The sequence below is a fragment of the Canis aureus genome, chromosome 17, assembly GCF_053574225.1.
Source record: "Canis aureus isolate CA01 chromosome 17, VMU_Caureus_v.1.0, whole genome shotgun sequence".
Taxonomy (NCBI): Eukaryota; Metazoa; Chordata; class Mammalia; order Carnivora; family Canidae; genus Canis; species Canis aureus.
In genome coordinates, this window is record NC_135627.1 from 33,166,957 (window position 1) to 33,188,735 (window position 21,779).

Here is a 21,779-nt window from a genome sequence, read left to right on the forward strand (position 1 = left end):
TTGTTGCTATTGCAACAATCTTCAAAACATCTTCACCAGGAGTAGATACCATCTTAAGAAACCACTTTCTTTGCTCATCCATAAGAAGCAACTCCTCATCCTTTAAAGTTTTATCACAAGATTGCAGCAATTCCGTCCCATCTTCAGGCTCCCCTTCTAATTCTAGTTTTCTTGTTATTTCCACCATATCTGCAGCTACTTCTATCACTGAAATCTTGAGCCTTCAATTTGTAAAACAAAATGTAATAGGTGTGAAGCTCAACAAAATGAAGCATAATAAAATGAGGTATACCTATATATATTCCACTTGATGGAGAGTTGCTGGTTATGCCTCACTTTATGATTTGGTAGATAAGTTAATGGCCAGTTCATAATGGGCAACCCATTTCACGAGATCAGGCATTTGGTCTCTACCAAGTTCTGGTAAGAATTTAAGGGTTGTTTCTCAAAATAAGACTAGTTACTTGCTGAAGAGGTCATAGCTTTTATTACAAGACAATATTAGAGGCTTTAACTGTGAATTTACTACTGAGGTTCCACAAAGCACCCCAATCTGCCATGAACTGTTTAAGCCTCATTGGATCTGCTGGGTCATATGAGCTGGCTGGTAGAGCTCATTGCACCACAGCCTGGACTGATTGCCAGGGGCTGTATTGATTTGAGTTAGTAAGGAGACAACATCTGGAATAGCAGCTGCACTTGGAGGCATCACCTAATTAAGCTTATGATAATCCACTCTCATTCTCCAAGACCCATCTGTCTTCCCCATCAGCCTAATTGGAGACTTAAATGGAGCTGTGATAGAAATGACCACTCCCTATCTTTCCAGTTGTTGATGGCAGCATTAATCTCTGGGATTCCACAGGAATGTATTATTGCTCTTCCTTTACTCTTTTAGTGAAGAAGATGAGATCCAGGACTCCATCCCTGGTCCTTCCACTCATAATAACTCTTATTCATGACACAGAAGCAAATGTGAGTAGTGGACCAGTTGCAGGATATCTTCTCCCAGAAATCACCCAGGAAATGGAGGAGAAATAAGAGGATGTGTCCTCAGGTCTCACTGTGTCTATGATGTGATGGACTTAGGTCAAGAATCCACTTCTCACCTGACCACCATAAGCTTCCACTCTGACTGTCTAACCACAGTGCCATTCTTCTTTGCCTGGAATGTGATTTTTAAGAGCTATTATCCCAAAACAAGGGAAAGGTCTACTTCTATTCCTTTCTTCAGAATATATTTAAAGCAGAAAATGATCACAGGCCTGGAAGTAGGGAAAATGACTATTGTCTTCCTTTTGGTGAGTTCTATCAATAGATATGGAGTTCTGATGCAAATTTATTAGGAACTTTGTGAGTTGCTCATACATTTCAGATCTATAGACTCCATGATCAATAAGCCTATGTGAAATACCCATGTGTCTCTATTAGAGAAAGCACAATCACCTACCCTCTGGAGGTTAAGTGCCTGCCTTGGCATCTGCACCTGCCCTCCTCCACTGGAGGATTTTCCCATCTCTGTTATAATCAGGCATAGCATTTCCATATCAGTGTTTCTGTCAACATTATTCCCAACCTACAAGAAAAAACACAATCACATTTTATAAAGATAACACTGGTTCTCCATTTGAAATATTTCTCAAAGCCTTAATAAGGACAGGCTTTTCTGTACCTATTTAAGGAAACACAGGAAGAAGGTAAGATTCATATTCTAACGCGGTTTTTTGATTCCTTTCTTTATCTTACAGCTAATCACTTGTGGCATCTTAACTTTCTTTAGCGTTATAACCATTCAGTAAGATTCCTGTCACTCAGGTCACCTAAGAATTAAAACTATGTTGCTTTCTCAGTGAATTCTGATAACTGTGCCTATGTAAAAACAAAAACAAAACAAACACAAACACAAAAGCAAGCAAACAAAAACCACTAGCTTAAACTCTATTTTTTCACTCTTTGGTTGAGCTCGTTCAGAAGTTAGTCCTACATATTTTCCCCATATATATTATCATAGAAAATGGTAAATACATGTATTTTATTGTAACCTACTACTAAGGTAGACACCACAACTAAAATCTAACTCTCGTTATCAGTTTGAAATGAAAATGGGGCAAATAGGCTTAGAACCTGAAGAGAACTGGCTCAAGAAAGGGAAGAATAGCACATAAGATAAAAGAATCTGCTTAAACTACTTTGGTTGCATCCACTGGCAGGAGAAGCTTAGAGAATTTGGAGTTTGTGGATATTCCAAGGCCTCTGAATCCTCTCATAAGTCTTATTTCAATATTCATGGTCTTACTCTGTCCCATTTAATACTTCAACTTCCCTAGATAAGACTTAGGACCAGGCGTGTTAAATAGCATAGTGGCCAAATCTTTTCATTTGTTTCTTGGGACCTCAGCTCTGCGGATAGGAGTCAAAAGGTTCTACTAAAATCATCAGATAGAGTCGCTGGGTTTAAATTTGTTTTGCGAATTTAATATTTAAATTTGTCAGTCCCTTTTTTTAAAGCCACCTCATGCAGCTAAAAACACCTTGAATTCCTTCATGCTGTCAGGCAACTGCAGCAAGTTGATAACCCAAAGCCTTGCCTTCAGAGTGCACTTGATTCCAAGCGATTGCAAGAAAACAAACTCTTTCACCACTGCTTGCCCCAAGCTGTCACCTTTCTATCACTGCCACATACTGCATTTTCAGCTCCTTTAGCCCCAATTATGCCAGGAAACGAGCCCAGATTTCCTTGTTTTCCCTCAGGTCTGGTGCATATAATCTACTCCTGGAACCAAGTTCCATTCCAGTCAAGGCTCTTCATTGCTCAGAATACAAATATCTATTTGTTAATACTTGATGTTTTGTTCCTTTGTCACTTCCTCTTAAATTTTTCTTTGTTTTTGTTTTTGTTTTACAGATAATGTTCCAGGAAAGCTAGCATGCTTCAACACAATCTTGTTTGACTAGTTTGGGCAAATGAAATCTCCTGTCACACTCTATTAAATGCTGAAGCCAAAGTACTTTTTATTTTGAGATTTTTAAAAAATTTTCTGCCTCCGTTTTGAACAGACCTGCCTATATATTGCAGAAATTGAGTCTACAAGCAGATAAAATTTTTGATGTGGAGATAATATTCTTCTATTTTGTATATTTTCTAATTTTGTATTTTTACCAGGAAAACACATTTCAGAGTAGGATTTTTTTTATAATGATAATTGATATTATTCTGTTAAACTCTAGGTCTGTTCTCTGCTATTTTAATGCAGATTGATCTAAACTGATTAACTTCTTTTGTATTTTAAAATTTAGTTTGCTTTGCTCCCATTACCTACTTTTTTTTTTTCAAATGTATTGACTACAAATCTTGTGCTTGCTTTTGCTCTTTAATTTGTTTTTCTTGGTGTATGTTATTAAGACCAATTGACACACATATCCCAATATTTTTATCTTTCCAAACATTCCCAATGCATTTAGAATTAGTATCTATTTTCAGTAACTTCATTATCCTTCCTAATCACAGGATATATTTCTTCACTCTTTTTCTGTTTGAAACCCAATTTTATTACTTAGTCCCTCTCCTATAATTAATTTACTCTAGTTGAATTGTTGCTATATTTCACCTGAGAAAGAGCAGCATATCTCTGGTGGTCCAAGTTATCTCTTACCAGAGCACTCAGTGTGGAACCTTGGTGTTATCGAGTTAATTTATTTACAAACACTTTGAAGATCCTAATGTATGAAGTACATCACATACAGTACTCTAGAGGGGTTGTAGGAGAAATGGTTTCCATTTTTAATATATTTATAAATTCATGAGAAAAATGCTCAGAAGTAAAACCAATTATTATTTAGAATGTCAATCAGCCCAAAATGACATTGTTTATTCATACCATGATTCAGTGAATTTTAATCAATGCCTACTATGTGCCAGTCACTGGACTGGTTCTAGGAATACAGTAAAACCATGGTACTGGGCCACATGGCCTTGGAAATATATCCTGGAAGACTGATCAAAAATAAGCAGAAATTGGGGTGCCTACGTGGCTGAGTCATTTAAGCCTCCAACCCTTGATCTCGGCTCATGTCATGATCTCAGATCTTGTGATCAAGCCCCATTTCAGGCTCCATGCTCAGCATGGACTCTGCTTGAGATTCTCTCTTTCCCTCTCCCTCTCACCCTCCCCCTGATCATGCTTCCTAAATAAATAAATAAATAAATAAATAAATAAATAAATAACAAAGTTCTTTAAAAAAGAAAATGAACAGAAATTATAAGTATGAGCACAACCAAGACCAAGCATTGAATGGGGCTCAGATATCCCAGGGCTCAGAAAAGGCTTCCTTGACTTAATTATGTTTACACTAAAAAGATTAATAATGTTGGGTAGGCAAAAAGAAAGGTGTAGAAAACAAGGACTGTTGGGTATTGAGTAAAGGAATACTTAAAGTAGTGTAGGAAAGACCTTTGGAAAGAGATAATCCCTGAGAGGATATGTAATTTGATCTAGAAAAACAATATTTAAGGCACTAGCTGTGTTCTCTATAAGACATTCTGTGTGCTAAGAAGGACACGAAGGGATTGGAAATGACTGAAGAGCCCATTCCAAGTGGAAGGAACAGCTTAGCAAAGAATGGAAGGCAAAACTGTAAGGGTGGGTGGGATGGATGGCAGAGGGGATGCCAGTGAGTAACACAAAATGAAGTCACACAGAGATGAAGAAGGTATTAAAGAAGCTTTAATATCCAAGGAAGTATGTTCTAGATGATAAGTATAAAATGAGAATAAGTGAAATTAGAAGCTAGAAGGAGAATCCTTGGAGCAATGTGAGTATTATTGCCTGGATTAGGCTAGTGTGGCAGATGCTGTTGGTGGCCTGCCCAAAACCCTTTGGCATCCCCAATCCTGTTTCCATACACACCACCTGCTACCTACCACAAGCATCTGTGGCTCTCTGCCCTAGGGCCTTCCCTGGCCACAGGAGCATGCCTGGCCTATCCAGGGCACAGGCCTGACATTTGGGGGAATTAATACCTTTCACCAGGAAAGGAGAGAAATTCAGTGTGTGAATACCCCAGTTCTCCCACCCCAGCAGAGGGAGACAGCTATGGGGCATGTCCTACTCAGTCTTCTAGAGGTCCCTGGCAGGATGGGTCACCAAGTACTTCTCTTAGCTTTCTTCTCTTCTCTGTGTTACTGCCTCACTCTTGTACAAGCCATCCTGGGATCACCTCCAAATATAAGTTGCCTGTCTCACAATCTGCTTCTGGGGGAACCCAAACTGAGCAGTTGGTTACTGGTGAAATTGAAGAAGGATAAGGAGTATTTGGAGATGATGATAGAGAATTCCATAGTGTATATCCACCCTAGAAATCAGATGCCCATCCCCATTTTCTATTTCTCCTAGTAGCAACGATATATCCAAACTGTGTTTTTCATCCACTGAATGTGAGTCGTGGATCACCAATACTGACAGTGACAAAGAGACACGATCTAATTTACAAAAATCTACAAAAATATAACAGTGTATTTGCATAGTTGTGTGCCTGTTACTGATCTTGGGTTGTCTTGGTTTCCACCTCACAGAGAATGAGTACCCATGAAGCCAAGACATCTCTGCGTTAACAAGGACTCGAAAGACAATCAAGAAACACTCATTTCACAGGTAAGGCAACTGGGGCACAAGAAAGAGAAATGACGTTAGCACAGTCCCCCAGTTGGTAAGTGGAGACGTGCAAATAAGATCTGGATTCTCTGTCTCTCTGTCTAGTATGTCCTACCCCACCGCTGTCTGCCAGCAGGAAGAGGAAAAAAAAAACCCTTAAAAAGTCATAGGAAACTATTGTCTTATCATATCCATGGTAGAGGACTGAGACCAACTGTTTGTTGTTGTTTTGTTTTTGGTTTTTTTTTTTTTTTGAGACAAACTGTTTTGAGGGCAGTTGCTCTCAATGCTAACCAAACGTTAGTTTTTAGTGGCAAAAATCATGATTCATAAAATTCTAAAAATGTTCTCTTACACGTGTAGTTTTTCTTTTTTCTGAATGGGAAGATAATAGAAGTTAATGTGTAAGAGAAGCAGTTCAGTCCCCTCAGGTAATGATAAGGTATGTATCTAAGTGACCTTAGTCATTTAATACAAACCAGACTGTTCAACTACTGCAGAGAATAGCTGTTAATTACCTATCAAAACATCACTCACCAGAATTCAGAAATGAAAGTCAAACAGGGAAAGATAGGTCCAGCTGAACACATCTGGAAAGAGGCAACAGAGGCATCCAGTGTTGCACTGGAGTTTGGAGGATATTAATGCAGTTGTTCTATGGAAACTAATTTGGGTCCATAACATCAAACATATAAGTACATCATTTGTATTATCTATAACTGAAATAACCCAAATCATTTTCCACAGCAAGCTCCCAGGCTCCCAGGTGCCAAAACTTGATTTCCATCTAATTATGACCTTCTGTCAGGTTGCATCTAACTTTCTGGGGGACTCTGTTAAAGTACTAAGTTCTCAATGGGGGTTCAGGGGGGTGAGTGGGCTTTGGATCTTGGTTATCAGTCCACACATTTTTTTGCTGCATCTGCCACATGCTGACCCTCCCTCAAGCTACTTGTGGACTGCCAGGTTTCTGTGCCGTGGTTGCATTCCTCCTGGTAGCATGGGAAAATGCTGTTTCTCCTCCTGTCACGCTGAGGTGTGTGGGGACCCTGGCAAGCTGACGTACAGGTCCACATGCCAGAATACCACTCAGGACATTTCCTCTGTTCCCAAGCCCTGCTGCTCTCTCAAGCCCTACTCAGGAAAGGTAGCTCTATGTCTCAGGTTTCCAGCCTTGTCCAGATCCTGGGCCTCAGGCCAAAGAGTACAGGCAGCAAGGTTTCCAGGGAACAAGCCAGCCTCTAAGGCTCATACTTCCCACTGCCCATATACTTCCCACAGTCTAGACATCACTATTGGGAAAACTAGCCCTGACTGATCAAAGGTCCTTCCAAACATTGCCATATATTTTGACCTTGACTTCTGAAGATTCCCAAGAGCCAAATATCTCCCTCTTTTTTCTCTCTGTTCTTTGATGCCTCATGGATTTGCTGCTTGACTAAAGAGAGTGTCACAACTGTGACAACCAAAAAAGGGAAGGTTAATCATCAATTAATATATAAAAATATGTCCCCAGGGATCCCTGGGTGGCTCAGCGGTTTGGCGCCTGCCTTTGGCCCAGGGCGCGATCCTGGAGACCCGGGATCGAATCCCACGTCAGGCTTCCGGTCCATGGAGCCTGCTTCTCCCTCTGCCTGTGTCTCTGCCTCTCTCTCTCTCTCTCTGTATGACTATCATAAATAAATTAAAAAAAAATTTTTTTTTAAAGAATTAAAAAAAAATGTCCCCAGTGATACTTAGAAAATTTTTAATTCTTACTCTGCCTTTTCATGTGTAATATAAGAGTTAAAGTGTGATTAAAATTGATACCGGTGAGGGTCCTGGTGGCTCCATCAGTTAAGCGTCCGTCCCTTGATTTCAGCTCAGGTCATAGTCTCAGAGTCAGGAGATCAAGCCCCATGTTAGGCTCTGTGCTCAGTGGGGAGTCTGCCTCTCTCCCTCTCCCTCTGCCCCCACCCCTTGTGCACACTCTCTTTCTCACGCTCTCAAATAAATAAATAAATAAATCATTTTTTAAAAATGAGACTGGTGAATGACAGTGAGTCTCCCTATAAATCGTAGGCCATTTCCAGATGACATGGCAATAGTTCACAAAAATCTTAGAGAGAAACCCAATTCAGAATCTTCTACAAAATAAAAGGAAAGCTCACTGCTGATAAGCCCACCCCACCGTCATCACCAATGAGAAGTCTTAGCTCAATCTTACCCATTCACAGTAGGCTGAAAGCCTCGTGATCTCACCCACAGTAATTTACTCACTGGGTTGATCATCCCCAGCTAAGGATTTCATTACAGTTGATTTACAACACTAACCTTTACTACAATCCCACCCAGATCCACACTGGTACTCAACTGCTCATCTTCACAACAAAGGTGAGAAGGGCAACTTCCAGCCTCTTGATTTGTAATGCACAGGCCCCAGGCCCCAAAGCAAGGAGGGACAGGACTGGAACTGGAGTTCGGGTATCTTTATTCAGGTCACGTGCTGGGGGGGTTTTCATTCGTTTTTCTTCTTGTGTCTACTCACTGGTCCATGCTGATCCCAGCGTTAGCCAGAGACTTGAACAAATTACAACTTAAACTTGAAACCGTTCATTTCTAACTTCTTTAAGAGAACTAGGTGTCATCTCAATAGATGATGGCATTAGAGTAGAACCTAAGAAAACCTAACAAAAGTGTTATTTGAAATTTATGGAAATACATTTTTCTCCTCAATATGCAGTAGCAGTCACTGGATAAAGTTAGTTTTCCTGTGTATATACCAGGCTTATTTAGCAAGAAAGCATTTCTTAGAAAATAATTTCTAGACTAGAGACACAATTTTAATTAAGTCGAACCCATTCAATATAATAGAAGCTACAGATAACTGCTTTGTGGATATCCTTTTCAGGTCAAAAATAATTTGGTAAAACACCTTCCTGAAATTATATCCATTTTGGGTCTCACTACATCATGCAATTGAAAGCTAAATGAAATTCTGATTAGTAGCCTGCTGCTAAATGATACAACATAAAAGGCTAAATGCCATATAATTGATAAGCAACAAAAAACTCAACTAGTCTGTATACCCTAAGCAAATGAGCATACTTCAAAAACAATGATGTGATATCTCATTATCAATCTCAAAATTACATTCTGGCACATTCAGTGTGCTGAGTAAAGAGGGTTTTTTTTTGTGTTTTTTTTTTTTTCTTTGTTCCCAAAGACCATCCCTTACCAAGTTGGAGAAAGGGTTTGTTCTCTTATTAACCAGTATTTATTGAGCACCTACCTGGGACCAGTTACCATGCTAAGCATTATGGGTCCTTAAAGGATAATAAAAATGATTACTTCCTCCTAGTAATTTACTAAATATTTCTCAAAGAAGAAGTGTGAAGAAATGATTATTTCCAAATATAAGTTCTAGACAGTAGAAAATACATCTTGATAGAAGTGAAAGCAGGCAACTCTTGCAGGCACCAGTCTTTTCTCCTGACCTTCTTCCCTTGGCATCCTCTGTCTGACAAGCACAGTGCCTACCATTCTGAGGGGAGACACTATTTCCCATTGAGCTCCCCAATTATAGCCATCTTATCTTTTCTTTAATTACTCAGAGCATAAATGAAGTAAATCCTAAATATTCAAATGTGGTTTATTAGCAACCAAGGGATAACAAAAGAGAAATAAATACACACTCACATATACACTCATGTGCACACACCAATCATGGCACATGATCATATGGCTTAGGATGTATATATATTTATCTTGGGGAGTTGCCTTACTGCTGAGCTCTCCTGTCACTCCATCTGCAAGAGACCAACTTTAAAATTTGCCAGCATGGAAGCATGCTCAAAGACGTCCACATTCAGCCAACAATAGAATGATCATAACTGTGGACTTGATGTCAGATAGATACGAGTTCAAATCCCAGTTTTGTCACATGTCTGTATAGATGTAAACCAGGAGATATCTATTATCCTTTGGAAAATAACGTTTTGAAAAAAATAATAATGCCTTCCTCACTGGGTTGTTTTCAGAATCAAATAACAAGCACTTGGCACACTGCAGAGTATAAGTGCACAATAAATGGTAATTAATATTACTATCATTATAATAATAATTATTCAAAAGCCATAAAAGATAGCAAGACCCTGCTATCTTAATTTTCATTTTCTGTCACAAGACCTGCCTCTGGAAAGTCCACTGTCTTCCAAAAAGACTATGCTCACACTTAGCAATGGTCCTACTAACAGACGTGAACAGGATCATTTACTCAGTAAAATACCCTAAACATACAATCCTAGGTGTCATATACATATACTGAGTAGAGATCATTTTGTTACAAATGTATAGAAGAGGGTTAAACAATAAATATAAAAGATAGTTCAAGGCTTGACAATAATGAGCAAACAGAAAGTATAGATCAGATTTGAGAGAGAGAGAAAGTTGTTGGTAAATGTTATACTTCTGAAAAAGGCTCTTTGGTCAGGTAAGTTTTAGAAACCTTGATTTTAAAAAGGAAAAAAAAAAAATTATTACTGCAAGACTTCCAGAATCTGCAATAAGCTAACAAGCAGTATATAGCTTAAATAGCAAATATATAATTTATAGTATTTCCCTAATTCATGTATGCTGAACTTTCACAAACATGTTACTGTTTTTTAATAATGGTAGAGATAGTTCAAGAACTGGTGTTTTATGGAACATTGAGAAATACTGGTGAATTTAAAAAAGCATTATTATTCTAGAAGACCGATAGCTCCATGGGCTCTAACAAGCTGTCAAGTTTTAATGGGAAAGAGATTTAATCTCTTTGAAGAATGGATAGGATAAACCATTCAAGGTAGGAATTAACAGGAAAAAAACCCCAAACATGTAGCTACTTAAAGATATTTTTTGCATATTCATTTATTTATATACCCTTCCATTTTTATTTATTCATAATTTTAATTTCTACAAAGGATTTGAGGTGGCTCCCAGATGTATGTTTATACCTTACCACCATTTAGCTACCACTTCAAAATAGTCCTTTATATTCTGTGATGCATTGTGATTCACAAAGTCTCCATATGCAGAGTTCATGAAATATAACGTGCTTTAAAATGATGGAGATAGGAGGAGCAGTCTTGTCAGTAATCCTGATTCTCAGCCTTCATAGAGATTCCTGTACTTTTAACAAGTAACTCAGCTGACTCCATGCAAGTAATGTAAGAGTCCATTTTTTAAATGTTGCTTTAGATTAATGTTATTTAGAAAAGAGAGCTAATCACAAACTTTCATTTCTCATCACATTCTAAAAACAGTATTTCTTTAGATAGAGAGGTGATGACAGATAGATAATAGATACATAGATGGATGGATAGATGATAGGTAAGTGGATAGGTAAAGAGGTGGTAGATAGATAGAGATTCCAAGAGTATTACAAGAATAAATTATGAATAGAAATAATCTGAACTAGGGATTTCTAATCCTATGCTAAAATAATCTGTCCTAACAAGGAGATGACTCAAACTTCGAACTTACTTATTTCAGAGTCAGAAATTAAGGAAGAAGGGAAGGAAGAAAAGGAGGAAAGCAGAGGGAAGGGAAAGTGGGAAGAAAAAAAGGGAATAGAGCTGGTAGTTATAGTTAAATATTCCTGATTTCATTAAGATGGTTTAAAAGAAAGAATTTACTGGGGTACCTAGGTGGCGCAGTCATTTGGGCATCCAACTCTTGGTTTCTGCTCAGGTAGTGATCTCAGGGTCTTGAGATGAAGCCCTCCCACCCTTGGCTTCATGCCTATCACAGAGTCTGCCTGAGATTCTCTCTCCCTCTGCCCCTCCTTCTCTTTGCACGCACACATGTGTGCATGCTCTCTCTCTCAAATAAATAAATAACTAAACAAACAAATAAATAAAAATAAAACAGCTTGGGCTGAAGGATTGACAATGTTTCTGTGATAGGCCCTGCAGAAGTGAGCAACAGCTCAAGTTCTCATATCTAAGGACAGGTGAAGTCCACTGACTCCGCTGGCAGCCCCATCTAAGGAATCCTTTGGAAGGGGAGCCTAGCAACAAGAATCATTCAATAGTAAAGAAGGTTTGGGTTAATAAATATGAGCCTCTGGAAAAATCACATCTGTAATTCTATTTTTCAATATGATTTCTAGCAACTAAAGGATTAACAAAGGGGAAATGAATGCACATGAAACAGGGCACAAAGTGGTATGGTTGGCACAGTCCTTGTGGGGGTGGGGTGCCTACTAAATGACCTTGAACAACAGTTGTCAGTTCTAGCCTATCCCAGCCCCATCCCCACCTCCCCTAAGGACTACCTGCTATCTGTGTCCTCAGCCACACCCATCTGGGCACCACTGACTGACTCAGCCTAGCAGAATTAGAAGCTTTGCCCCTGCCCACTTGCAAGTGGGGTCTGGAAACTGTCCATAGTCGTCTTAAGTCATTGAACCTGGAGGTCAACAGAACCTTCTGTGCCAGGAGGAATATTACATATCAGGTTCCCTAACTAACTCTCACTGGCAGGGCCAGCCCTGACTGACTGACCCTTCAGATCAAGCTTGCAGTGCTTGTTTTCTCTTGAGAGTATCTTCCTCAAGGTATGGGGATTAGGAACATGACTTTGAACACCAGCCAGCCAACTCAAGAGTGAGGCCTTTCCAACCTGACAGGGGAGAGTGGGAAGATGGGGAAAGATGGAAGAATTTGAATCCATTGGAGGAAGCAGGAAGAGGGAAGCAGTGCATTGGAAACTTAGGTAAGCGCACTGCATTTTCAGCCAGAAGCTCAGTCACAGTGAGGATCTGAACAGTAAAAACTCACACTACAAAAAGCAAAAATTAGACCATCAAGGATGAAGATTGCAAGGAAGGCCTCACTTTAGTGAGCACTTGGCTACCTGGGTAATTGATCCAGACACATCAGGCACCAGGCTCAGGTCCATGGTGAGGACACTTTCGTTAAACTTGCACCAAGGATGGGCTCAGATCAGAAAGCAAGGTGTGGCTGTTTCCAGGGGATGGAGTTCCTGGGTATTTTTTTAGAAGAACTGGGTGAGACTGAGACTGACTTTCCTCTGTGATGTTGAAACAGCAACACTTTTCATTAATTATTCTTTGAATGTTGACATGTTTTCTTTACCACTTTTGGCACTTCTATCTTCTCACTGTTTTTTCAGTGTGGTGACTAATGCACACAATGGTTAGAAGGAAAAAGATTAACTACACAATGCTGGGTTCGTTTTTACTGCAGCCTTGATTTTTTTTTTTTTTTTAATGTTTGATGGAATAAGACCATCAGTCACTGGCATGTCAGACATAATGAGTGCCTGGCAGAGCTTAGAACCCAATGCCCACAGTTCTTGTTCCCAGAAAAGGAGGTGAGCTTCCTAGCAAAGAAGCTGTTCTTGCCCCACCCCTTCCCTAACACATCCTTCAGCACTTCCTTTGGCATGTCTTATGGTCCTACCCTTCTCAGTGTCCCATACCCCTCTCCTTCCGGGTCTCTCTCCCCCCTAAATCTTACAGGGTACCTTTTTTTCACCCCTTCTTCCTTTCACTTGCTGATTCTTGTCTGCATCCCTTCTGCTCATGACCTCACAGACATCTCTGGGCACGATTTCAAGATCTCTCTGAAATAATTTGACATATCTGTCATCAAAATTTCTTACTACTTAAAGCACAAAGAAAACAGATCTACTCCTTCTTCTAAGCACAGAGTTGTGTGTGTGTGTGTGTGTGTGTGTGTGTAGAACTGCATCTCCCTCATTCCCTGACAGGCTAATTGCACCCTGAATTAGTCAGACATTCTCTCTCAGCACATGACTTCTACCATATATGCATCCATTGATATATTTTTTTAATTGAGATAGAATTGACATATAACACTGTATTCATTTCAGGTGTACAATTTAATGTTTCAATGTTTGTATATATTGTGAAATGATCATGTCTCATTAACTTCTATCACTATACATGGTTACGATTTTTTTCTCTTTTTGTGTTGAGAACTTAGAAGATTAGCGTCGTAGCAATTTTCAAATATACATTACAATATTCTTAACTGCAGTCACTATGCTATACATTACATCCCTGGGACTTGTTTATTTTATATCTGGAAGTTTGATGCATCCATCTATTTATTGGATTCATATTCACTGGGTCCTAACTATCTTTTGCTTAGGCTCATCCTAATGACCCTCACCCTTCTCTCCAAACATACCTCAGAACCTTCACCCTATGCCTTTAATAGGTGTCAAATGTGTCACATTTCTGAGCCCCCGATCAAGTGTCTCTGGCAAGGCTTATTGCAGTTATAGAGCTTAGAGACCACTGAGTGACCTGATTATCAAAGAGAGCACTTGAAATGACAGCATAGGGCAGCACAACCACACTTCAACCCTCCGCCAGCCTCAGGGAGCCTCTCCATGGTACAATTAAGCACAGTTAACTTCCAGAAATTGTCTACTGACTCCATCTACTTATTCAGGGAATGACTGAAGAAACTCATCCTTATGATATTCACATACAGAAAAATTCTCTAAGGAAATCATCAAGCATTTTCCAGTTAAGAACCCCTCAAAAGACTAGCAGACAACATTTTTTTAAAAGTATTTCCTATGTATTTATATATAAAAAACAAAAAACTATAAAGCCTACTCATCAGAACTTTCAGGTTCCACATGTTTACCTCAAATACAATTATGGTTGATGGAAACCAAATTTAATGAGTAAGAAGCCTGTTGTTTTTCCAACTCTCACCTGTGAGAGTTGGAAGTCTCCCAACCTGAGAGTTCAAGTCCTCCCCTACCCCACCCCACCTCCACTCACCCCAAGCCCCATCCAAACTCTCCCACCCCCCAGCCCAAGCTGTTTGGGGACATCCCTGAGAAGCCTTGTGATCCAGACACACCTATTATTTCCATTGGGGCCTGGCTCTACTCCTCTTTTCCACATGCATTTATCAAAGAGGGAGAGAGAGAGAGAGAAAGAGAGAGAGAGAGAGTGTGTGTGAGAGAGAGAGAGAGAGAGAAAGAGAAAGAGAAAGCAAGACAGAGAGAGAGACATGGGGGCAGAGAGGAGATGCTTCTGCTTTCAAAGCACTTACTGTATAGTAGAAACATAAGAATGGACGTTTACTTAATTATCAAATATTTGCTATTTGCCATGCTAGGTTATTTACATCCATCCTATCACTCAATCTTTGTAGCTTCCTCAATAAAATATGTATTATTGTTATTCCCACTTTAGAAATAAAAAATTTAAAATAGGGACAGAGAGAGACTAAATAACTTGCATAATCACATACCAAGTGTCAGAGAGTGATTTTGTCTTGAACACATGTTTAGATTTTCTCAAACCCATTTTCCCACCATCATTTCCCATCTTTCTACTTCATCCTCTGGTGCCCCTACACCAGCAATCCTTCAGCCTCCTTGAAACTGACAGTTCATTGATGCCACTCTTGTTTTCCCTCCTTCCCCAGCTTAAAATCCACAGTCAATCATCATAAACACTCACTGGCATGCACCTCCAGGTCCTTTCTGGTTGGCTCCCTTTGCATGCTCACTTGGTAAAAGTCCAACCCTGATTAAACCCAATGCTGCATTTCTTCTGTGTCTGCTCCCTCCCAGCTGCTCAAGGCTGGAGAGAAGCACACAGGCAAGAGGACTGGTCCCTGATGAGACATAAACTTTAGGCCACCCTTAATGGTGGGCACTTTTATGATTGTTGCAACACGCAACAAATGGCTGGCTAGAACACAAAACAGAATGGAGTAAGTTCCCAAGTGCTTCCCAAGATGAAGCCTACTCATCCATAGATTGGGGATCACTGGTTGAAATTGTATTAATTGAGGAAAGCTATTTCTCCTACTTTCCTTAAGCTCTCTTTGCTCTTCCCAGTAAAGTGAAATTTACTTTCAGAAACAATGTCCCCACCTGAATTAACAAAAAGAGAAACTCACATGGCTCTTACAGAAGTATGAACAGTCCAGTAGGGTTGCATACAGATGTCATGAGAGGAAGACTGGCTGGCTGACTCCAAAGATCCTCACAGCCACAGCATTTTCACCTTCAACCTCTCAGGCTCAAAAACCTCATGTTTTCGGGCCACTAAGAGCCAATACAAGCTTTCAGTGTAAAGTCACAGTAACCAAACTGGCAAACCGATATATAAAACCAGAACTGAACTACAAACAGGCCTATTACAAAGTCTCCAATATTGGAATTGGCATAAGCCCTCTTCCTCCCCTGTACAGGAAGCCAAATCATAAGGATAAGTTTGACTGGTGAGCTTGTAACAGAGGAGAAGTTATCTTAATTGAGTATATAATGGCATTAGTCTATGGTCCCCTAGGTCATCCAGTGCCACAATACTAATAATAGCTTTGCCAATGGGACTGGAAGCCTGATCTTTGGTTGGCCCCGAGCTCCCCTCCTTGGCACAGTCCTTGGATGAACACTTATCAATATTGGTCCTTGGCATCCTTCTCCCATAGTAATGAAAATACCTTTCTTCGATAACATCAATTCAGTCAATCTGGGTACTGTTATATTCCATAGTTTAAGAGAATTTGACATAACTTTGGTTTTTTATTCAGTGATTTCACAAGTAAATTCTCAGAGTTCAGTGAATATGACATATTTACAAATTCTTGGGGAATCCCTCTTTGCAGTTTCCACAAGACATCCATGGGGAATTCCAGAATAAATAGGAGGAAAGTACCACCTAAATTCTATTTTGGGAGATAAGAAAAAGCAGGTGGATGCTTACAGAATTTTTTCTCCCTTCTCTGCCTAAGTACAGGGCTATACATCTTGATACGTGCCAGAAAATTGATTATGGAGGAAAATTCAACTAATGGTAGCAAAGATCCCCCCAGATTTCCCCTGTGTCTCTGATATTTTTTTCAAAGAGTTATCATTACAGCAAAATGCTGCTGTTTAATCCACGTCATCCCTGTGCACCAGAAAATCTGTAAAATCTGCAACCACAAGGAAACTGTATTATACCGTCTCGTCAATTCTAAACAATCTAAACTGCCTTCATCATCAAGAGCATTTGTGATATCCATTTTACCACGGTATAATAAGCAAGATATCAAAGATATTGTTTTCTTTGCTTTGTCTTTTCTGCACTCTCAATTTAGGTTCTTTGAAATCTGGTCAAAAGAATGTAGCTTACTGCCTCCAAACTCATTATTAGTACAATAAGATAATATTCACAGAATGCAGTAAGTATAGACGGAATTCAAACTACTGATGGCTATATTAAGATCATATTTTTCAACTGAAAGAGTCTTTTTTTTAAATTAATTACAGAATACCAGTTAATTCCTCGGAGCATTTAGATTTTTTACCATAAGTAATTAACTCCTCTGACCTTCCCTCATCTTTTTAACACTGTGAACCACCATCGTTAGCATCATGTCAGATGTGCTTTCTCATACTTGCCACACAGAGATGCAAATCTCAGCAATGACGCTCTGACATCTAGATGTAGATGTGCACAACTTTGCGGAGCCCCCCTCTCATTGGAGGCTTCCTGCACACAGACTCCGAGTTCTGATACAAATGCCACCAAGGTGATCTTCACCATCTGTCCAGCATTTCTGGGGATGCATCGCGGGCACATGTTGGAAGGGGAACAAGTTGATGTTTCCCTCGCACTGGTCTGTGCTATTTTTTCCACCCACCAAGCCAGTAAGCTGTACAAATCTCTGGCAAGCAGCCACTTTCAGTTTTCTCAGAAGCCAAGAGAGTGGTTCCCCTATATTTCAAAAAGGCAAAGACTGCCTTATGAACCTAATCATTACTTAGAGAATGATAGCAAAGAATCAAGCCCATTACTTTTTACGCCTAAAGAATCAGCCTGGGCTGCATTCTAAATGTTTCAACTCCTCTTTTCCAGAGGACAAAAAAGTAGTGTAGAAAATGGGCTCTCCTCCAGGGGAACCACCCACCTTCTGACACTCTGAGTACAAGAATGTGCTATTTCTACTCCATCCTGGAACTCCCAAGTGGAATGCGACCAAACCCTAGCACCAGGTGGCCCTCCTTGAAAAGTACACAGTTGTCATCCGTTTAAAGCAGGATGTATCCACTTTTAACAGAGGCAGATCTGAAAATGTTGACTATTTCTTTTGATATCTGTGACTGGGGTTCTAGGGCTGATGTTCAAGTGTGGGTTTTGGAGAAGGCGGGCTGGATGTGGTATGGCAGCAGGAGGACTGGGACACTGACATGGAACAGGATTTGAGAATGAGAACTCTTAAGAGCAAGGAAAGAAATTCCAAAGGGAAGTGAACGAGTACCAAAAATAACCCTTCTATGTAGAAGAAGTGTCCAGGGGAAAGTTACTGAAAATTCCCTTTGCAATGGAGCTGAGGTAGTTGGTTTACTTTTCCATTAATACTTTAATATACAGTTGCTGTGATTTTTTTAAAAATTCCTCATTAGTCTCATATTTTAATTTGATTTGCTGAATGTTGCCAACTCCTATTTCCAAAAGATCATTTGTAATTCATTTCTTTAAAAACTATATTAAGTGACTGCTCTTTGTGAAACACTTTGCTATATGCCATGGTAGACGCAAGATTGATAAAACATCACAAGTTTTATTGATAAGACAAGATCATTAAAATGTGGCAAGCATTCAGCCACATTCTGAATGCTTGGCCATTCAGTCAAGAATGAGAAAATAAGACAAGGTTCTTAGGGCAGTCATTTGCTATTTTTAAGCCTTGACTTCTTAATTTATCAAGTGAGAAAATATATCAGGAGGTCTCTCAGTTAGTATACAATGTTAACATTCCTTCATAGGTCTTGCTTCCTTTTCCCTCACTACCTCTTCTTTAAGGACCTCCTTTTTTTTTTTTCTCTCTCTCTTCATTGCAACACTTTCTTCTTCTAACTCCTTATTTCTTCCCTAGGCAATTTCATCTATTCCCACTGCTTTAATTTCCACTTACAGACTTATGATTTCCGAATATAAACGGATAGGTAATAGAGATGGAGGGTCGGGGTGGGAGGGAGAGAGAGGCAGGCAAACTTATCCCCCGGTCTTCAAACCTAATATTCAGCTTTCTGCTGAGTATCTCCACTTATATGTCCCCAATTCCATTCAAACTTCCATGTGCAAAATTGAAAATCTTCTGTTTTTGTACTCATCTTATTCCTTTTCTAAGTTTAGAACAGTTAACTGCAAATTTGTTGTTGCCACCGCCTTCCTCAAATTCAGCAATGGTTAGTCACCCCCAGGTGTGCTTTTCAATCTGGAATACACATTCCCTGGGAGTCCTGGCAACATGCCAGGAGAATTGAAAACCCCAGCAGAATATCTTCTTGGAAATTCAATTTTATTTGATGGCAAGAAGTTTAAATTTTTATTTTAGTATCAAAACTAATAGGCAGGGGCACCTGGGTGACTCAGTGGTTGAGCATCTGCCTTTGGCTCAGGCTGTGAACCCAGGATACTGGGATAGAGTCCCGCATCAGGCTCCCTACAGGGAGCCTACTTCTCCCCCTGCTATGTCTCTGCCTCTCTCTCTCTCTCTCTGTCTCAAATAAATAAATAAATAAATAAATAAATAAATAAATAAAATCTTAAAAATAACAGCAATAGCAACAACAAAAATAATAGGCAAATACACAGTAGAATGCAAAAATATGAAAGGAGACTTCAAATAAATTTTTTACTTGTGCTGGTCCTTCTCGAGGCAATGTACTCAAAATCCATGGGGGTGGGGCATGCAAAATATTTTCCTTTCCTCTTTGGAATACTTTGGAACAAACAAAATAGAATGCAAAAGAGAACCAAGACTTCTTATATAGCACTGACAATTCTCTGTCATCTGGTCTACATCAATTGACCAGATGCCTCATCTTCTTCCTCTCCCACAGGGGCTCCAAACCATAGCAAGTTACCTTTATCTCCACATACTGTGTTGTTTCATCCTCAAAGGACAGAGTTAAACAAGGATATGGAATATGGAGAACAATGAGTAATTTGTGATGGTGTGAGTTTAGGGGACCTGGTTGGGAGTAGAAAGAAAGGAGTTTGGGGAAAGATTGGAAAGAATTATTGGGGCCAGCTTATGAAGAACATTGTCTCCCACCTTAAGTCTTAATCTTGTAGGCCAATGGGGAGTCCTCAAATGTTTTAAGTAGAGGAATGACAGGATCATCTGTCTTGTAGAAATAAAAGTGCTAAGCTGCATTACAATAACTCTGCTGGTAACGTGGTGGGTCAAAACCTGAAGTGGAGACTCCGGGCAGTGGTCCAGGTGAAAGATGAAATTTTTAACAGTCACTGAAGAGATCACCCATGGAAATGTGACACTCTTCACCCCAAGGGTTTGAGGTTAAAAACGAAAAATTCAACCACAGCAGGAACTGTGATAATGATTCATTTGGTAAACATCCTGTAGTAGATGTTTTAGATAGCCATATTAGTGAAAGCACATCCAGTTTTTCTGACTTCAACATATGTAAATTAAAAACAATGAGACATTGTTTCAAGGCAGTTGGCTTACCAGTTTCAAGCCTCCTTGGCGTTGCATGTTTATTCTGTTTCCATTGATTAGAATGCCTGTATCACCTCAGATTCTATTCTGATGATGGAAACACAACCCAGGCCAAAAAATATCTCCTTAAAGAATGCTTTGTCACTGTCACCTCACAGCAGGTGCATCAGGAGGCTTCATGTCTGTGTGCCCATAAATTCTCTCTACACGTGGCCCTGATGGTCTTACCTCACTATAATATAATTATGTTTCTGCACATGGCATCTCCTACTTTAGACTGTGAGCTTCTTTTTTTATTATTTTAATAAATGAGACTGTGAGCTTCTTAAGAGTGAGGTCACGGGATCCCTGGGTGGCGCAGCGGTTTGGCGCCTGCCTTTGGCCCAGGGCGCGATCCTGGAGACCCGGGATCGAATCCCATATCAGGCTCCCGATGCATGGAGCCTGCTTCTCCCTCTGCCTGTGTCTCTGCCTCTCTCTGTCTCTCTCTGTGACTATCATAAGTAAATAAATAAAAAAATTAAAAAAAAAAAAAAAAGAGTGAGGTCACACTTCTTTCCTTTTGTATCACCAGCATCTTGCCCAATGCCTGGCACATATTAGACATCAAGAGGTTATTGGATAAGTACATTAAAGAATTAAAATTCATAAAGAAACCAGCCTCGCTACTTTGTTACACTTCATATATATACATCTATGTCAAAGAAAATGCAAAGACATGTAAACATTTCAAGATAAATGCTTATACTACAAGACTAAATAAATATACTTTCCATAAAATCTGTGGAACAGATACAGATTTCCTATAAGATGCAATGTCTTTAACAAACATTTTATATTTGATGGAAAATTAAATGATAATCATGCAAATTGTAATTTAAAATTTTTTAATTTAATTATCTGAGAATATTCTGAGAAGAGGGCAATAGAGTGCTTAATATTCCTTCTTTAGAGATTTGATAGCTGAGAATCAAAGTGGATATGTGAATATCCAAATTTCACTTCTGACCCTCTATTAAGATGTTTACATATATGCTAGTAGGAAATTTTAAGTTAAAACAAAATGTCAAGATAATGATATTTAAGGGAATGAAGATAAGTTTATCTGATTTTTTTTCCCTCTACTTTCATGGATGTGTCTTACCTGCTCTAAAGGCGAGAAATATTCCCACAAAAAGGATGATTTTTGTAATTATAAAAAAAGTATATATAAAGAGAAATGTTATTAATAGATGAGGATCTTACCACATTTCTCTGTACTACCTATATATATATATACATATAGATTTATATGTATATACTATATATGCTTTATTTATTTATATAATATATAAAAATGCTTTTGCATATACAAATGCTTTATATATATGTATATATATGTGTATATATATATACATATATATAATATATATATATATTAAAATCTCAAGAGAGAGAGAGATCCATTATAACAGATGTGTGTATTTTAGTCAAAGATATTTCCCAGGGCAGCCCCAGTGGCACAGCGGTTTAATGCCACCTGCCGCCCAGGGCGTGATCCTGGAGACCCAGGATTGAGTCCCACGTCGGGCTCTCTGCATGGAGCCTGCTTCTCCCTCTGCCTGTGTCTCTGCCTCTCTCTCTG

At 39.3% G+C, this 21,779-nt stretch overlaps 1 protein-coding gene across 10 annotated transcripts in view; it reads left to right on the forward strand.

Moving 5' to 3' along the window:
- The window catches only part of KLF12 (KLF transcription factor 12), a 591,716-nt gene that overhangs the window by 39,375 nt on the left and 530,562 nt on the right, over positions 1-21,779 (forward strand). For all 10 annotated transcript variants that reach the window (XR_013355728.1, XR_013355729.1, XM_077855379.1 and 7 more), the window contains one exon: positions 5,573-5,651. The gene's annotated coding sequence lies outside the window, so the exon portion shown is untranslated. The remainder of the gene's footprint in view (positions 1-5,572; positions 5,652-21,779) is intronic.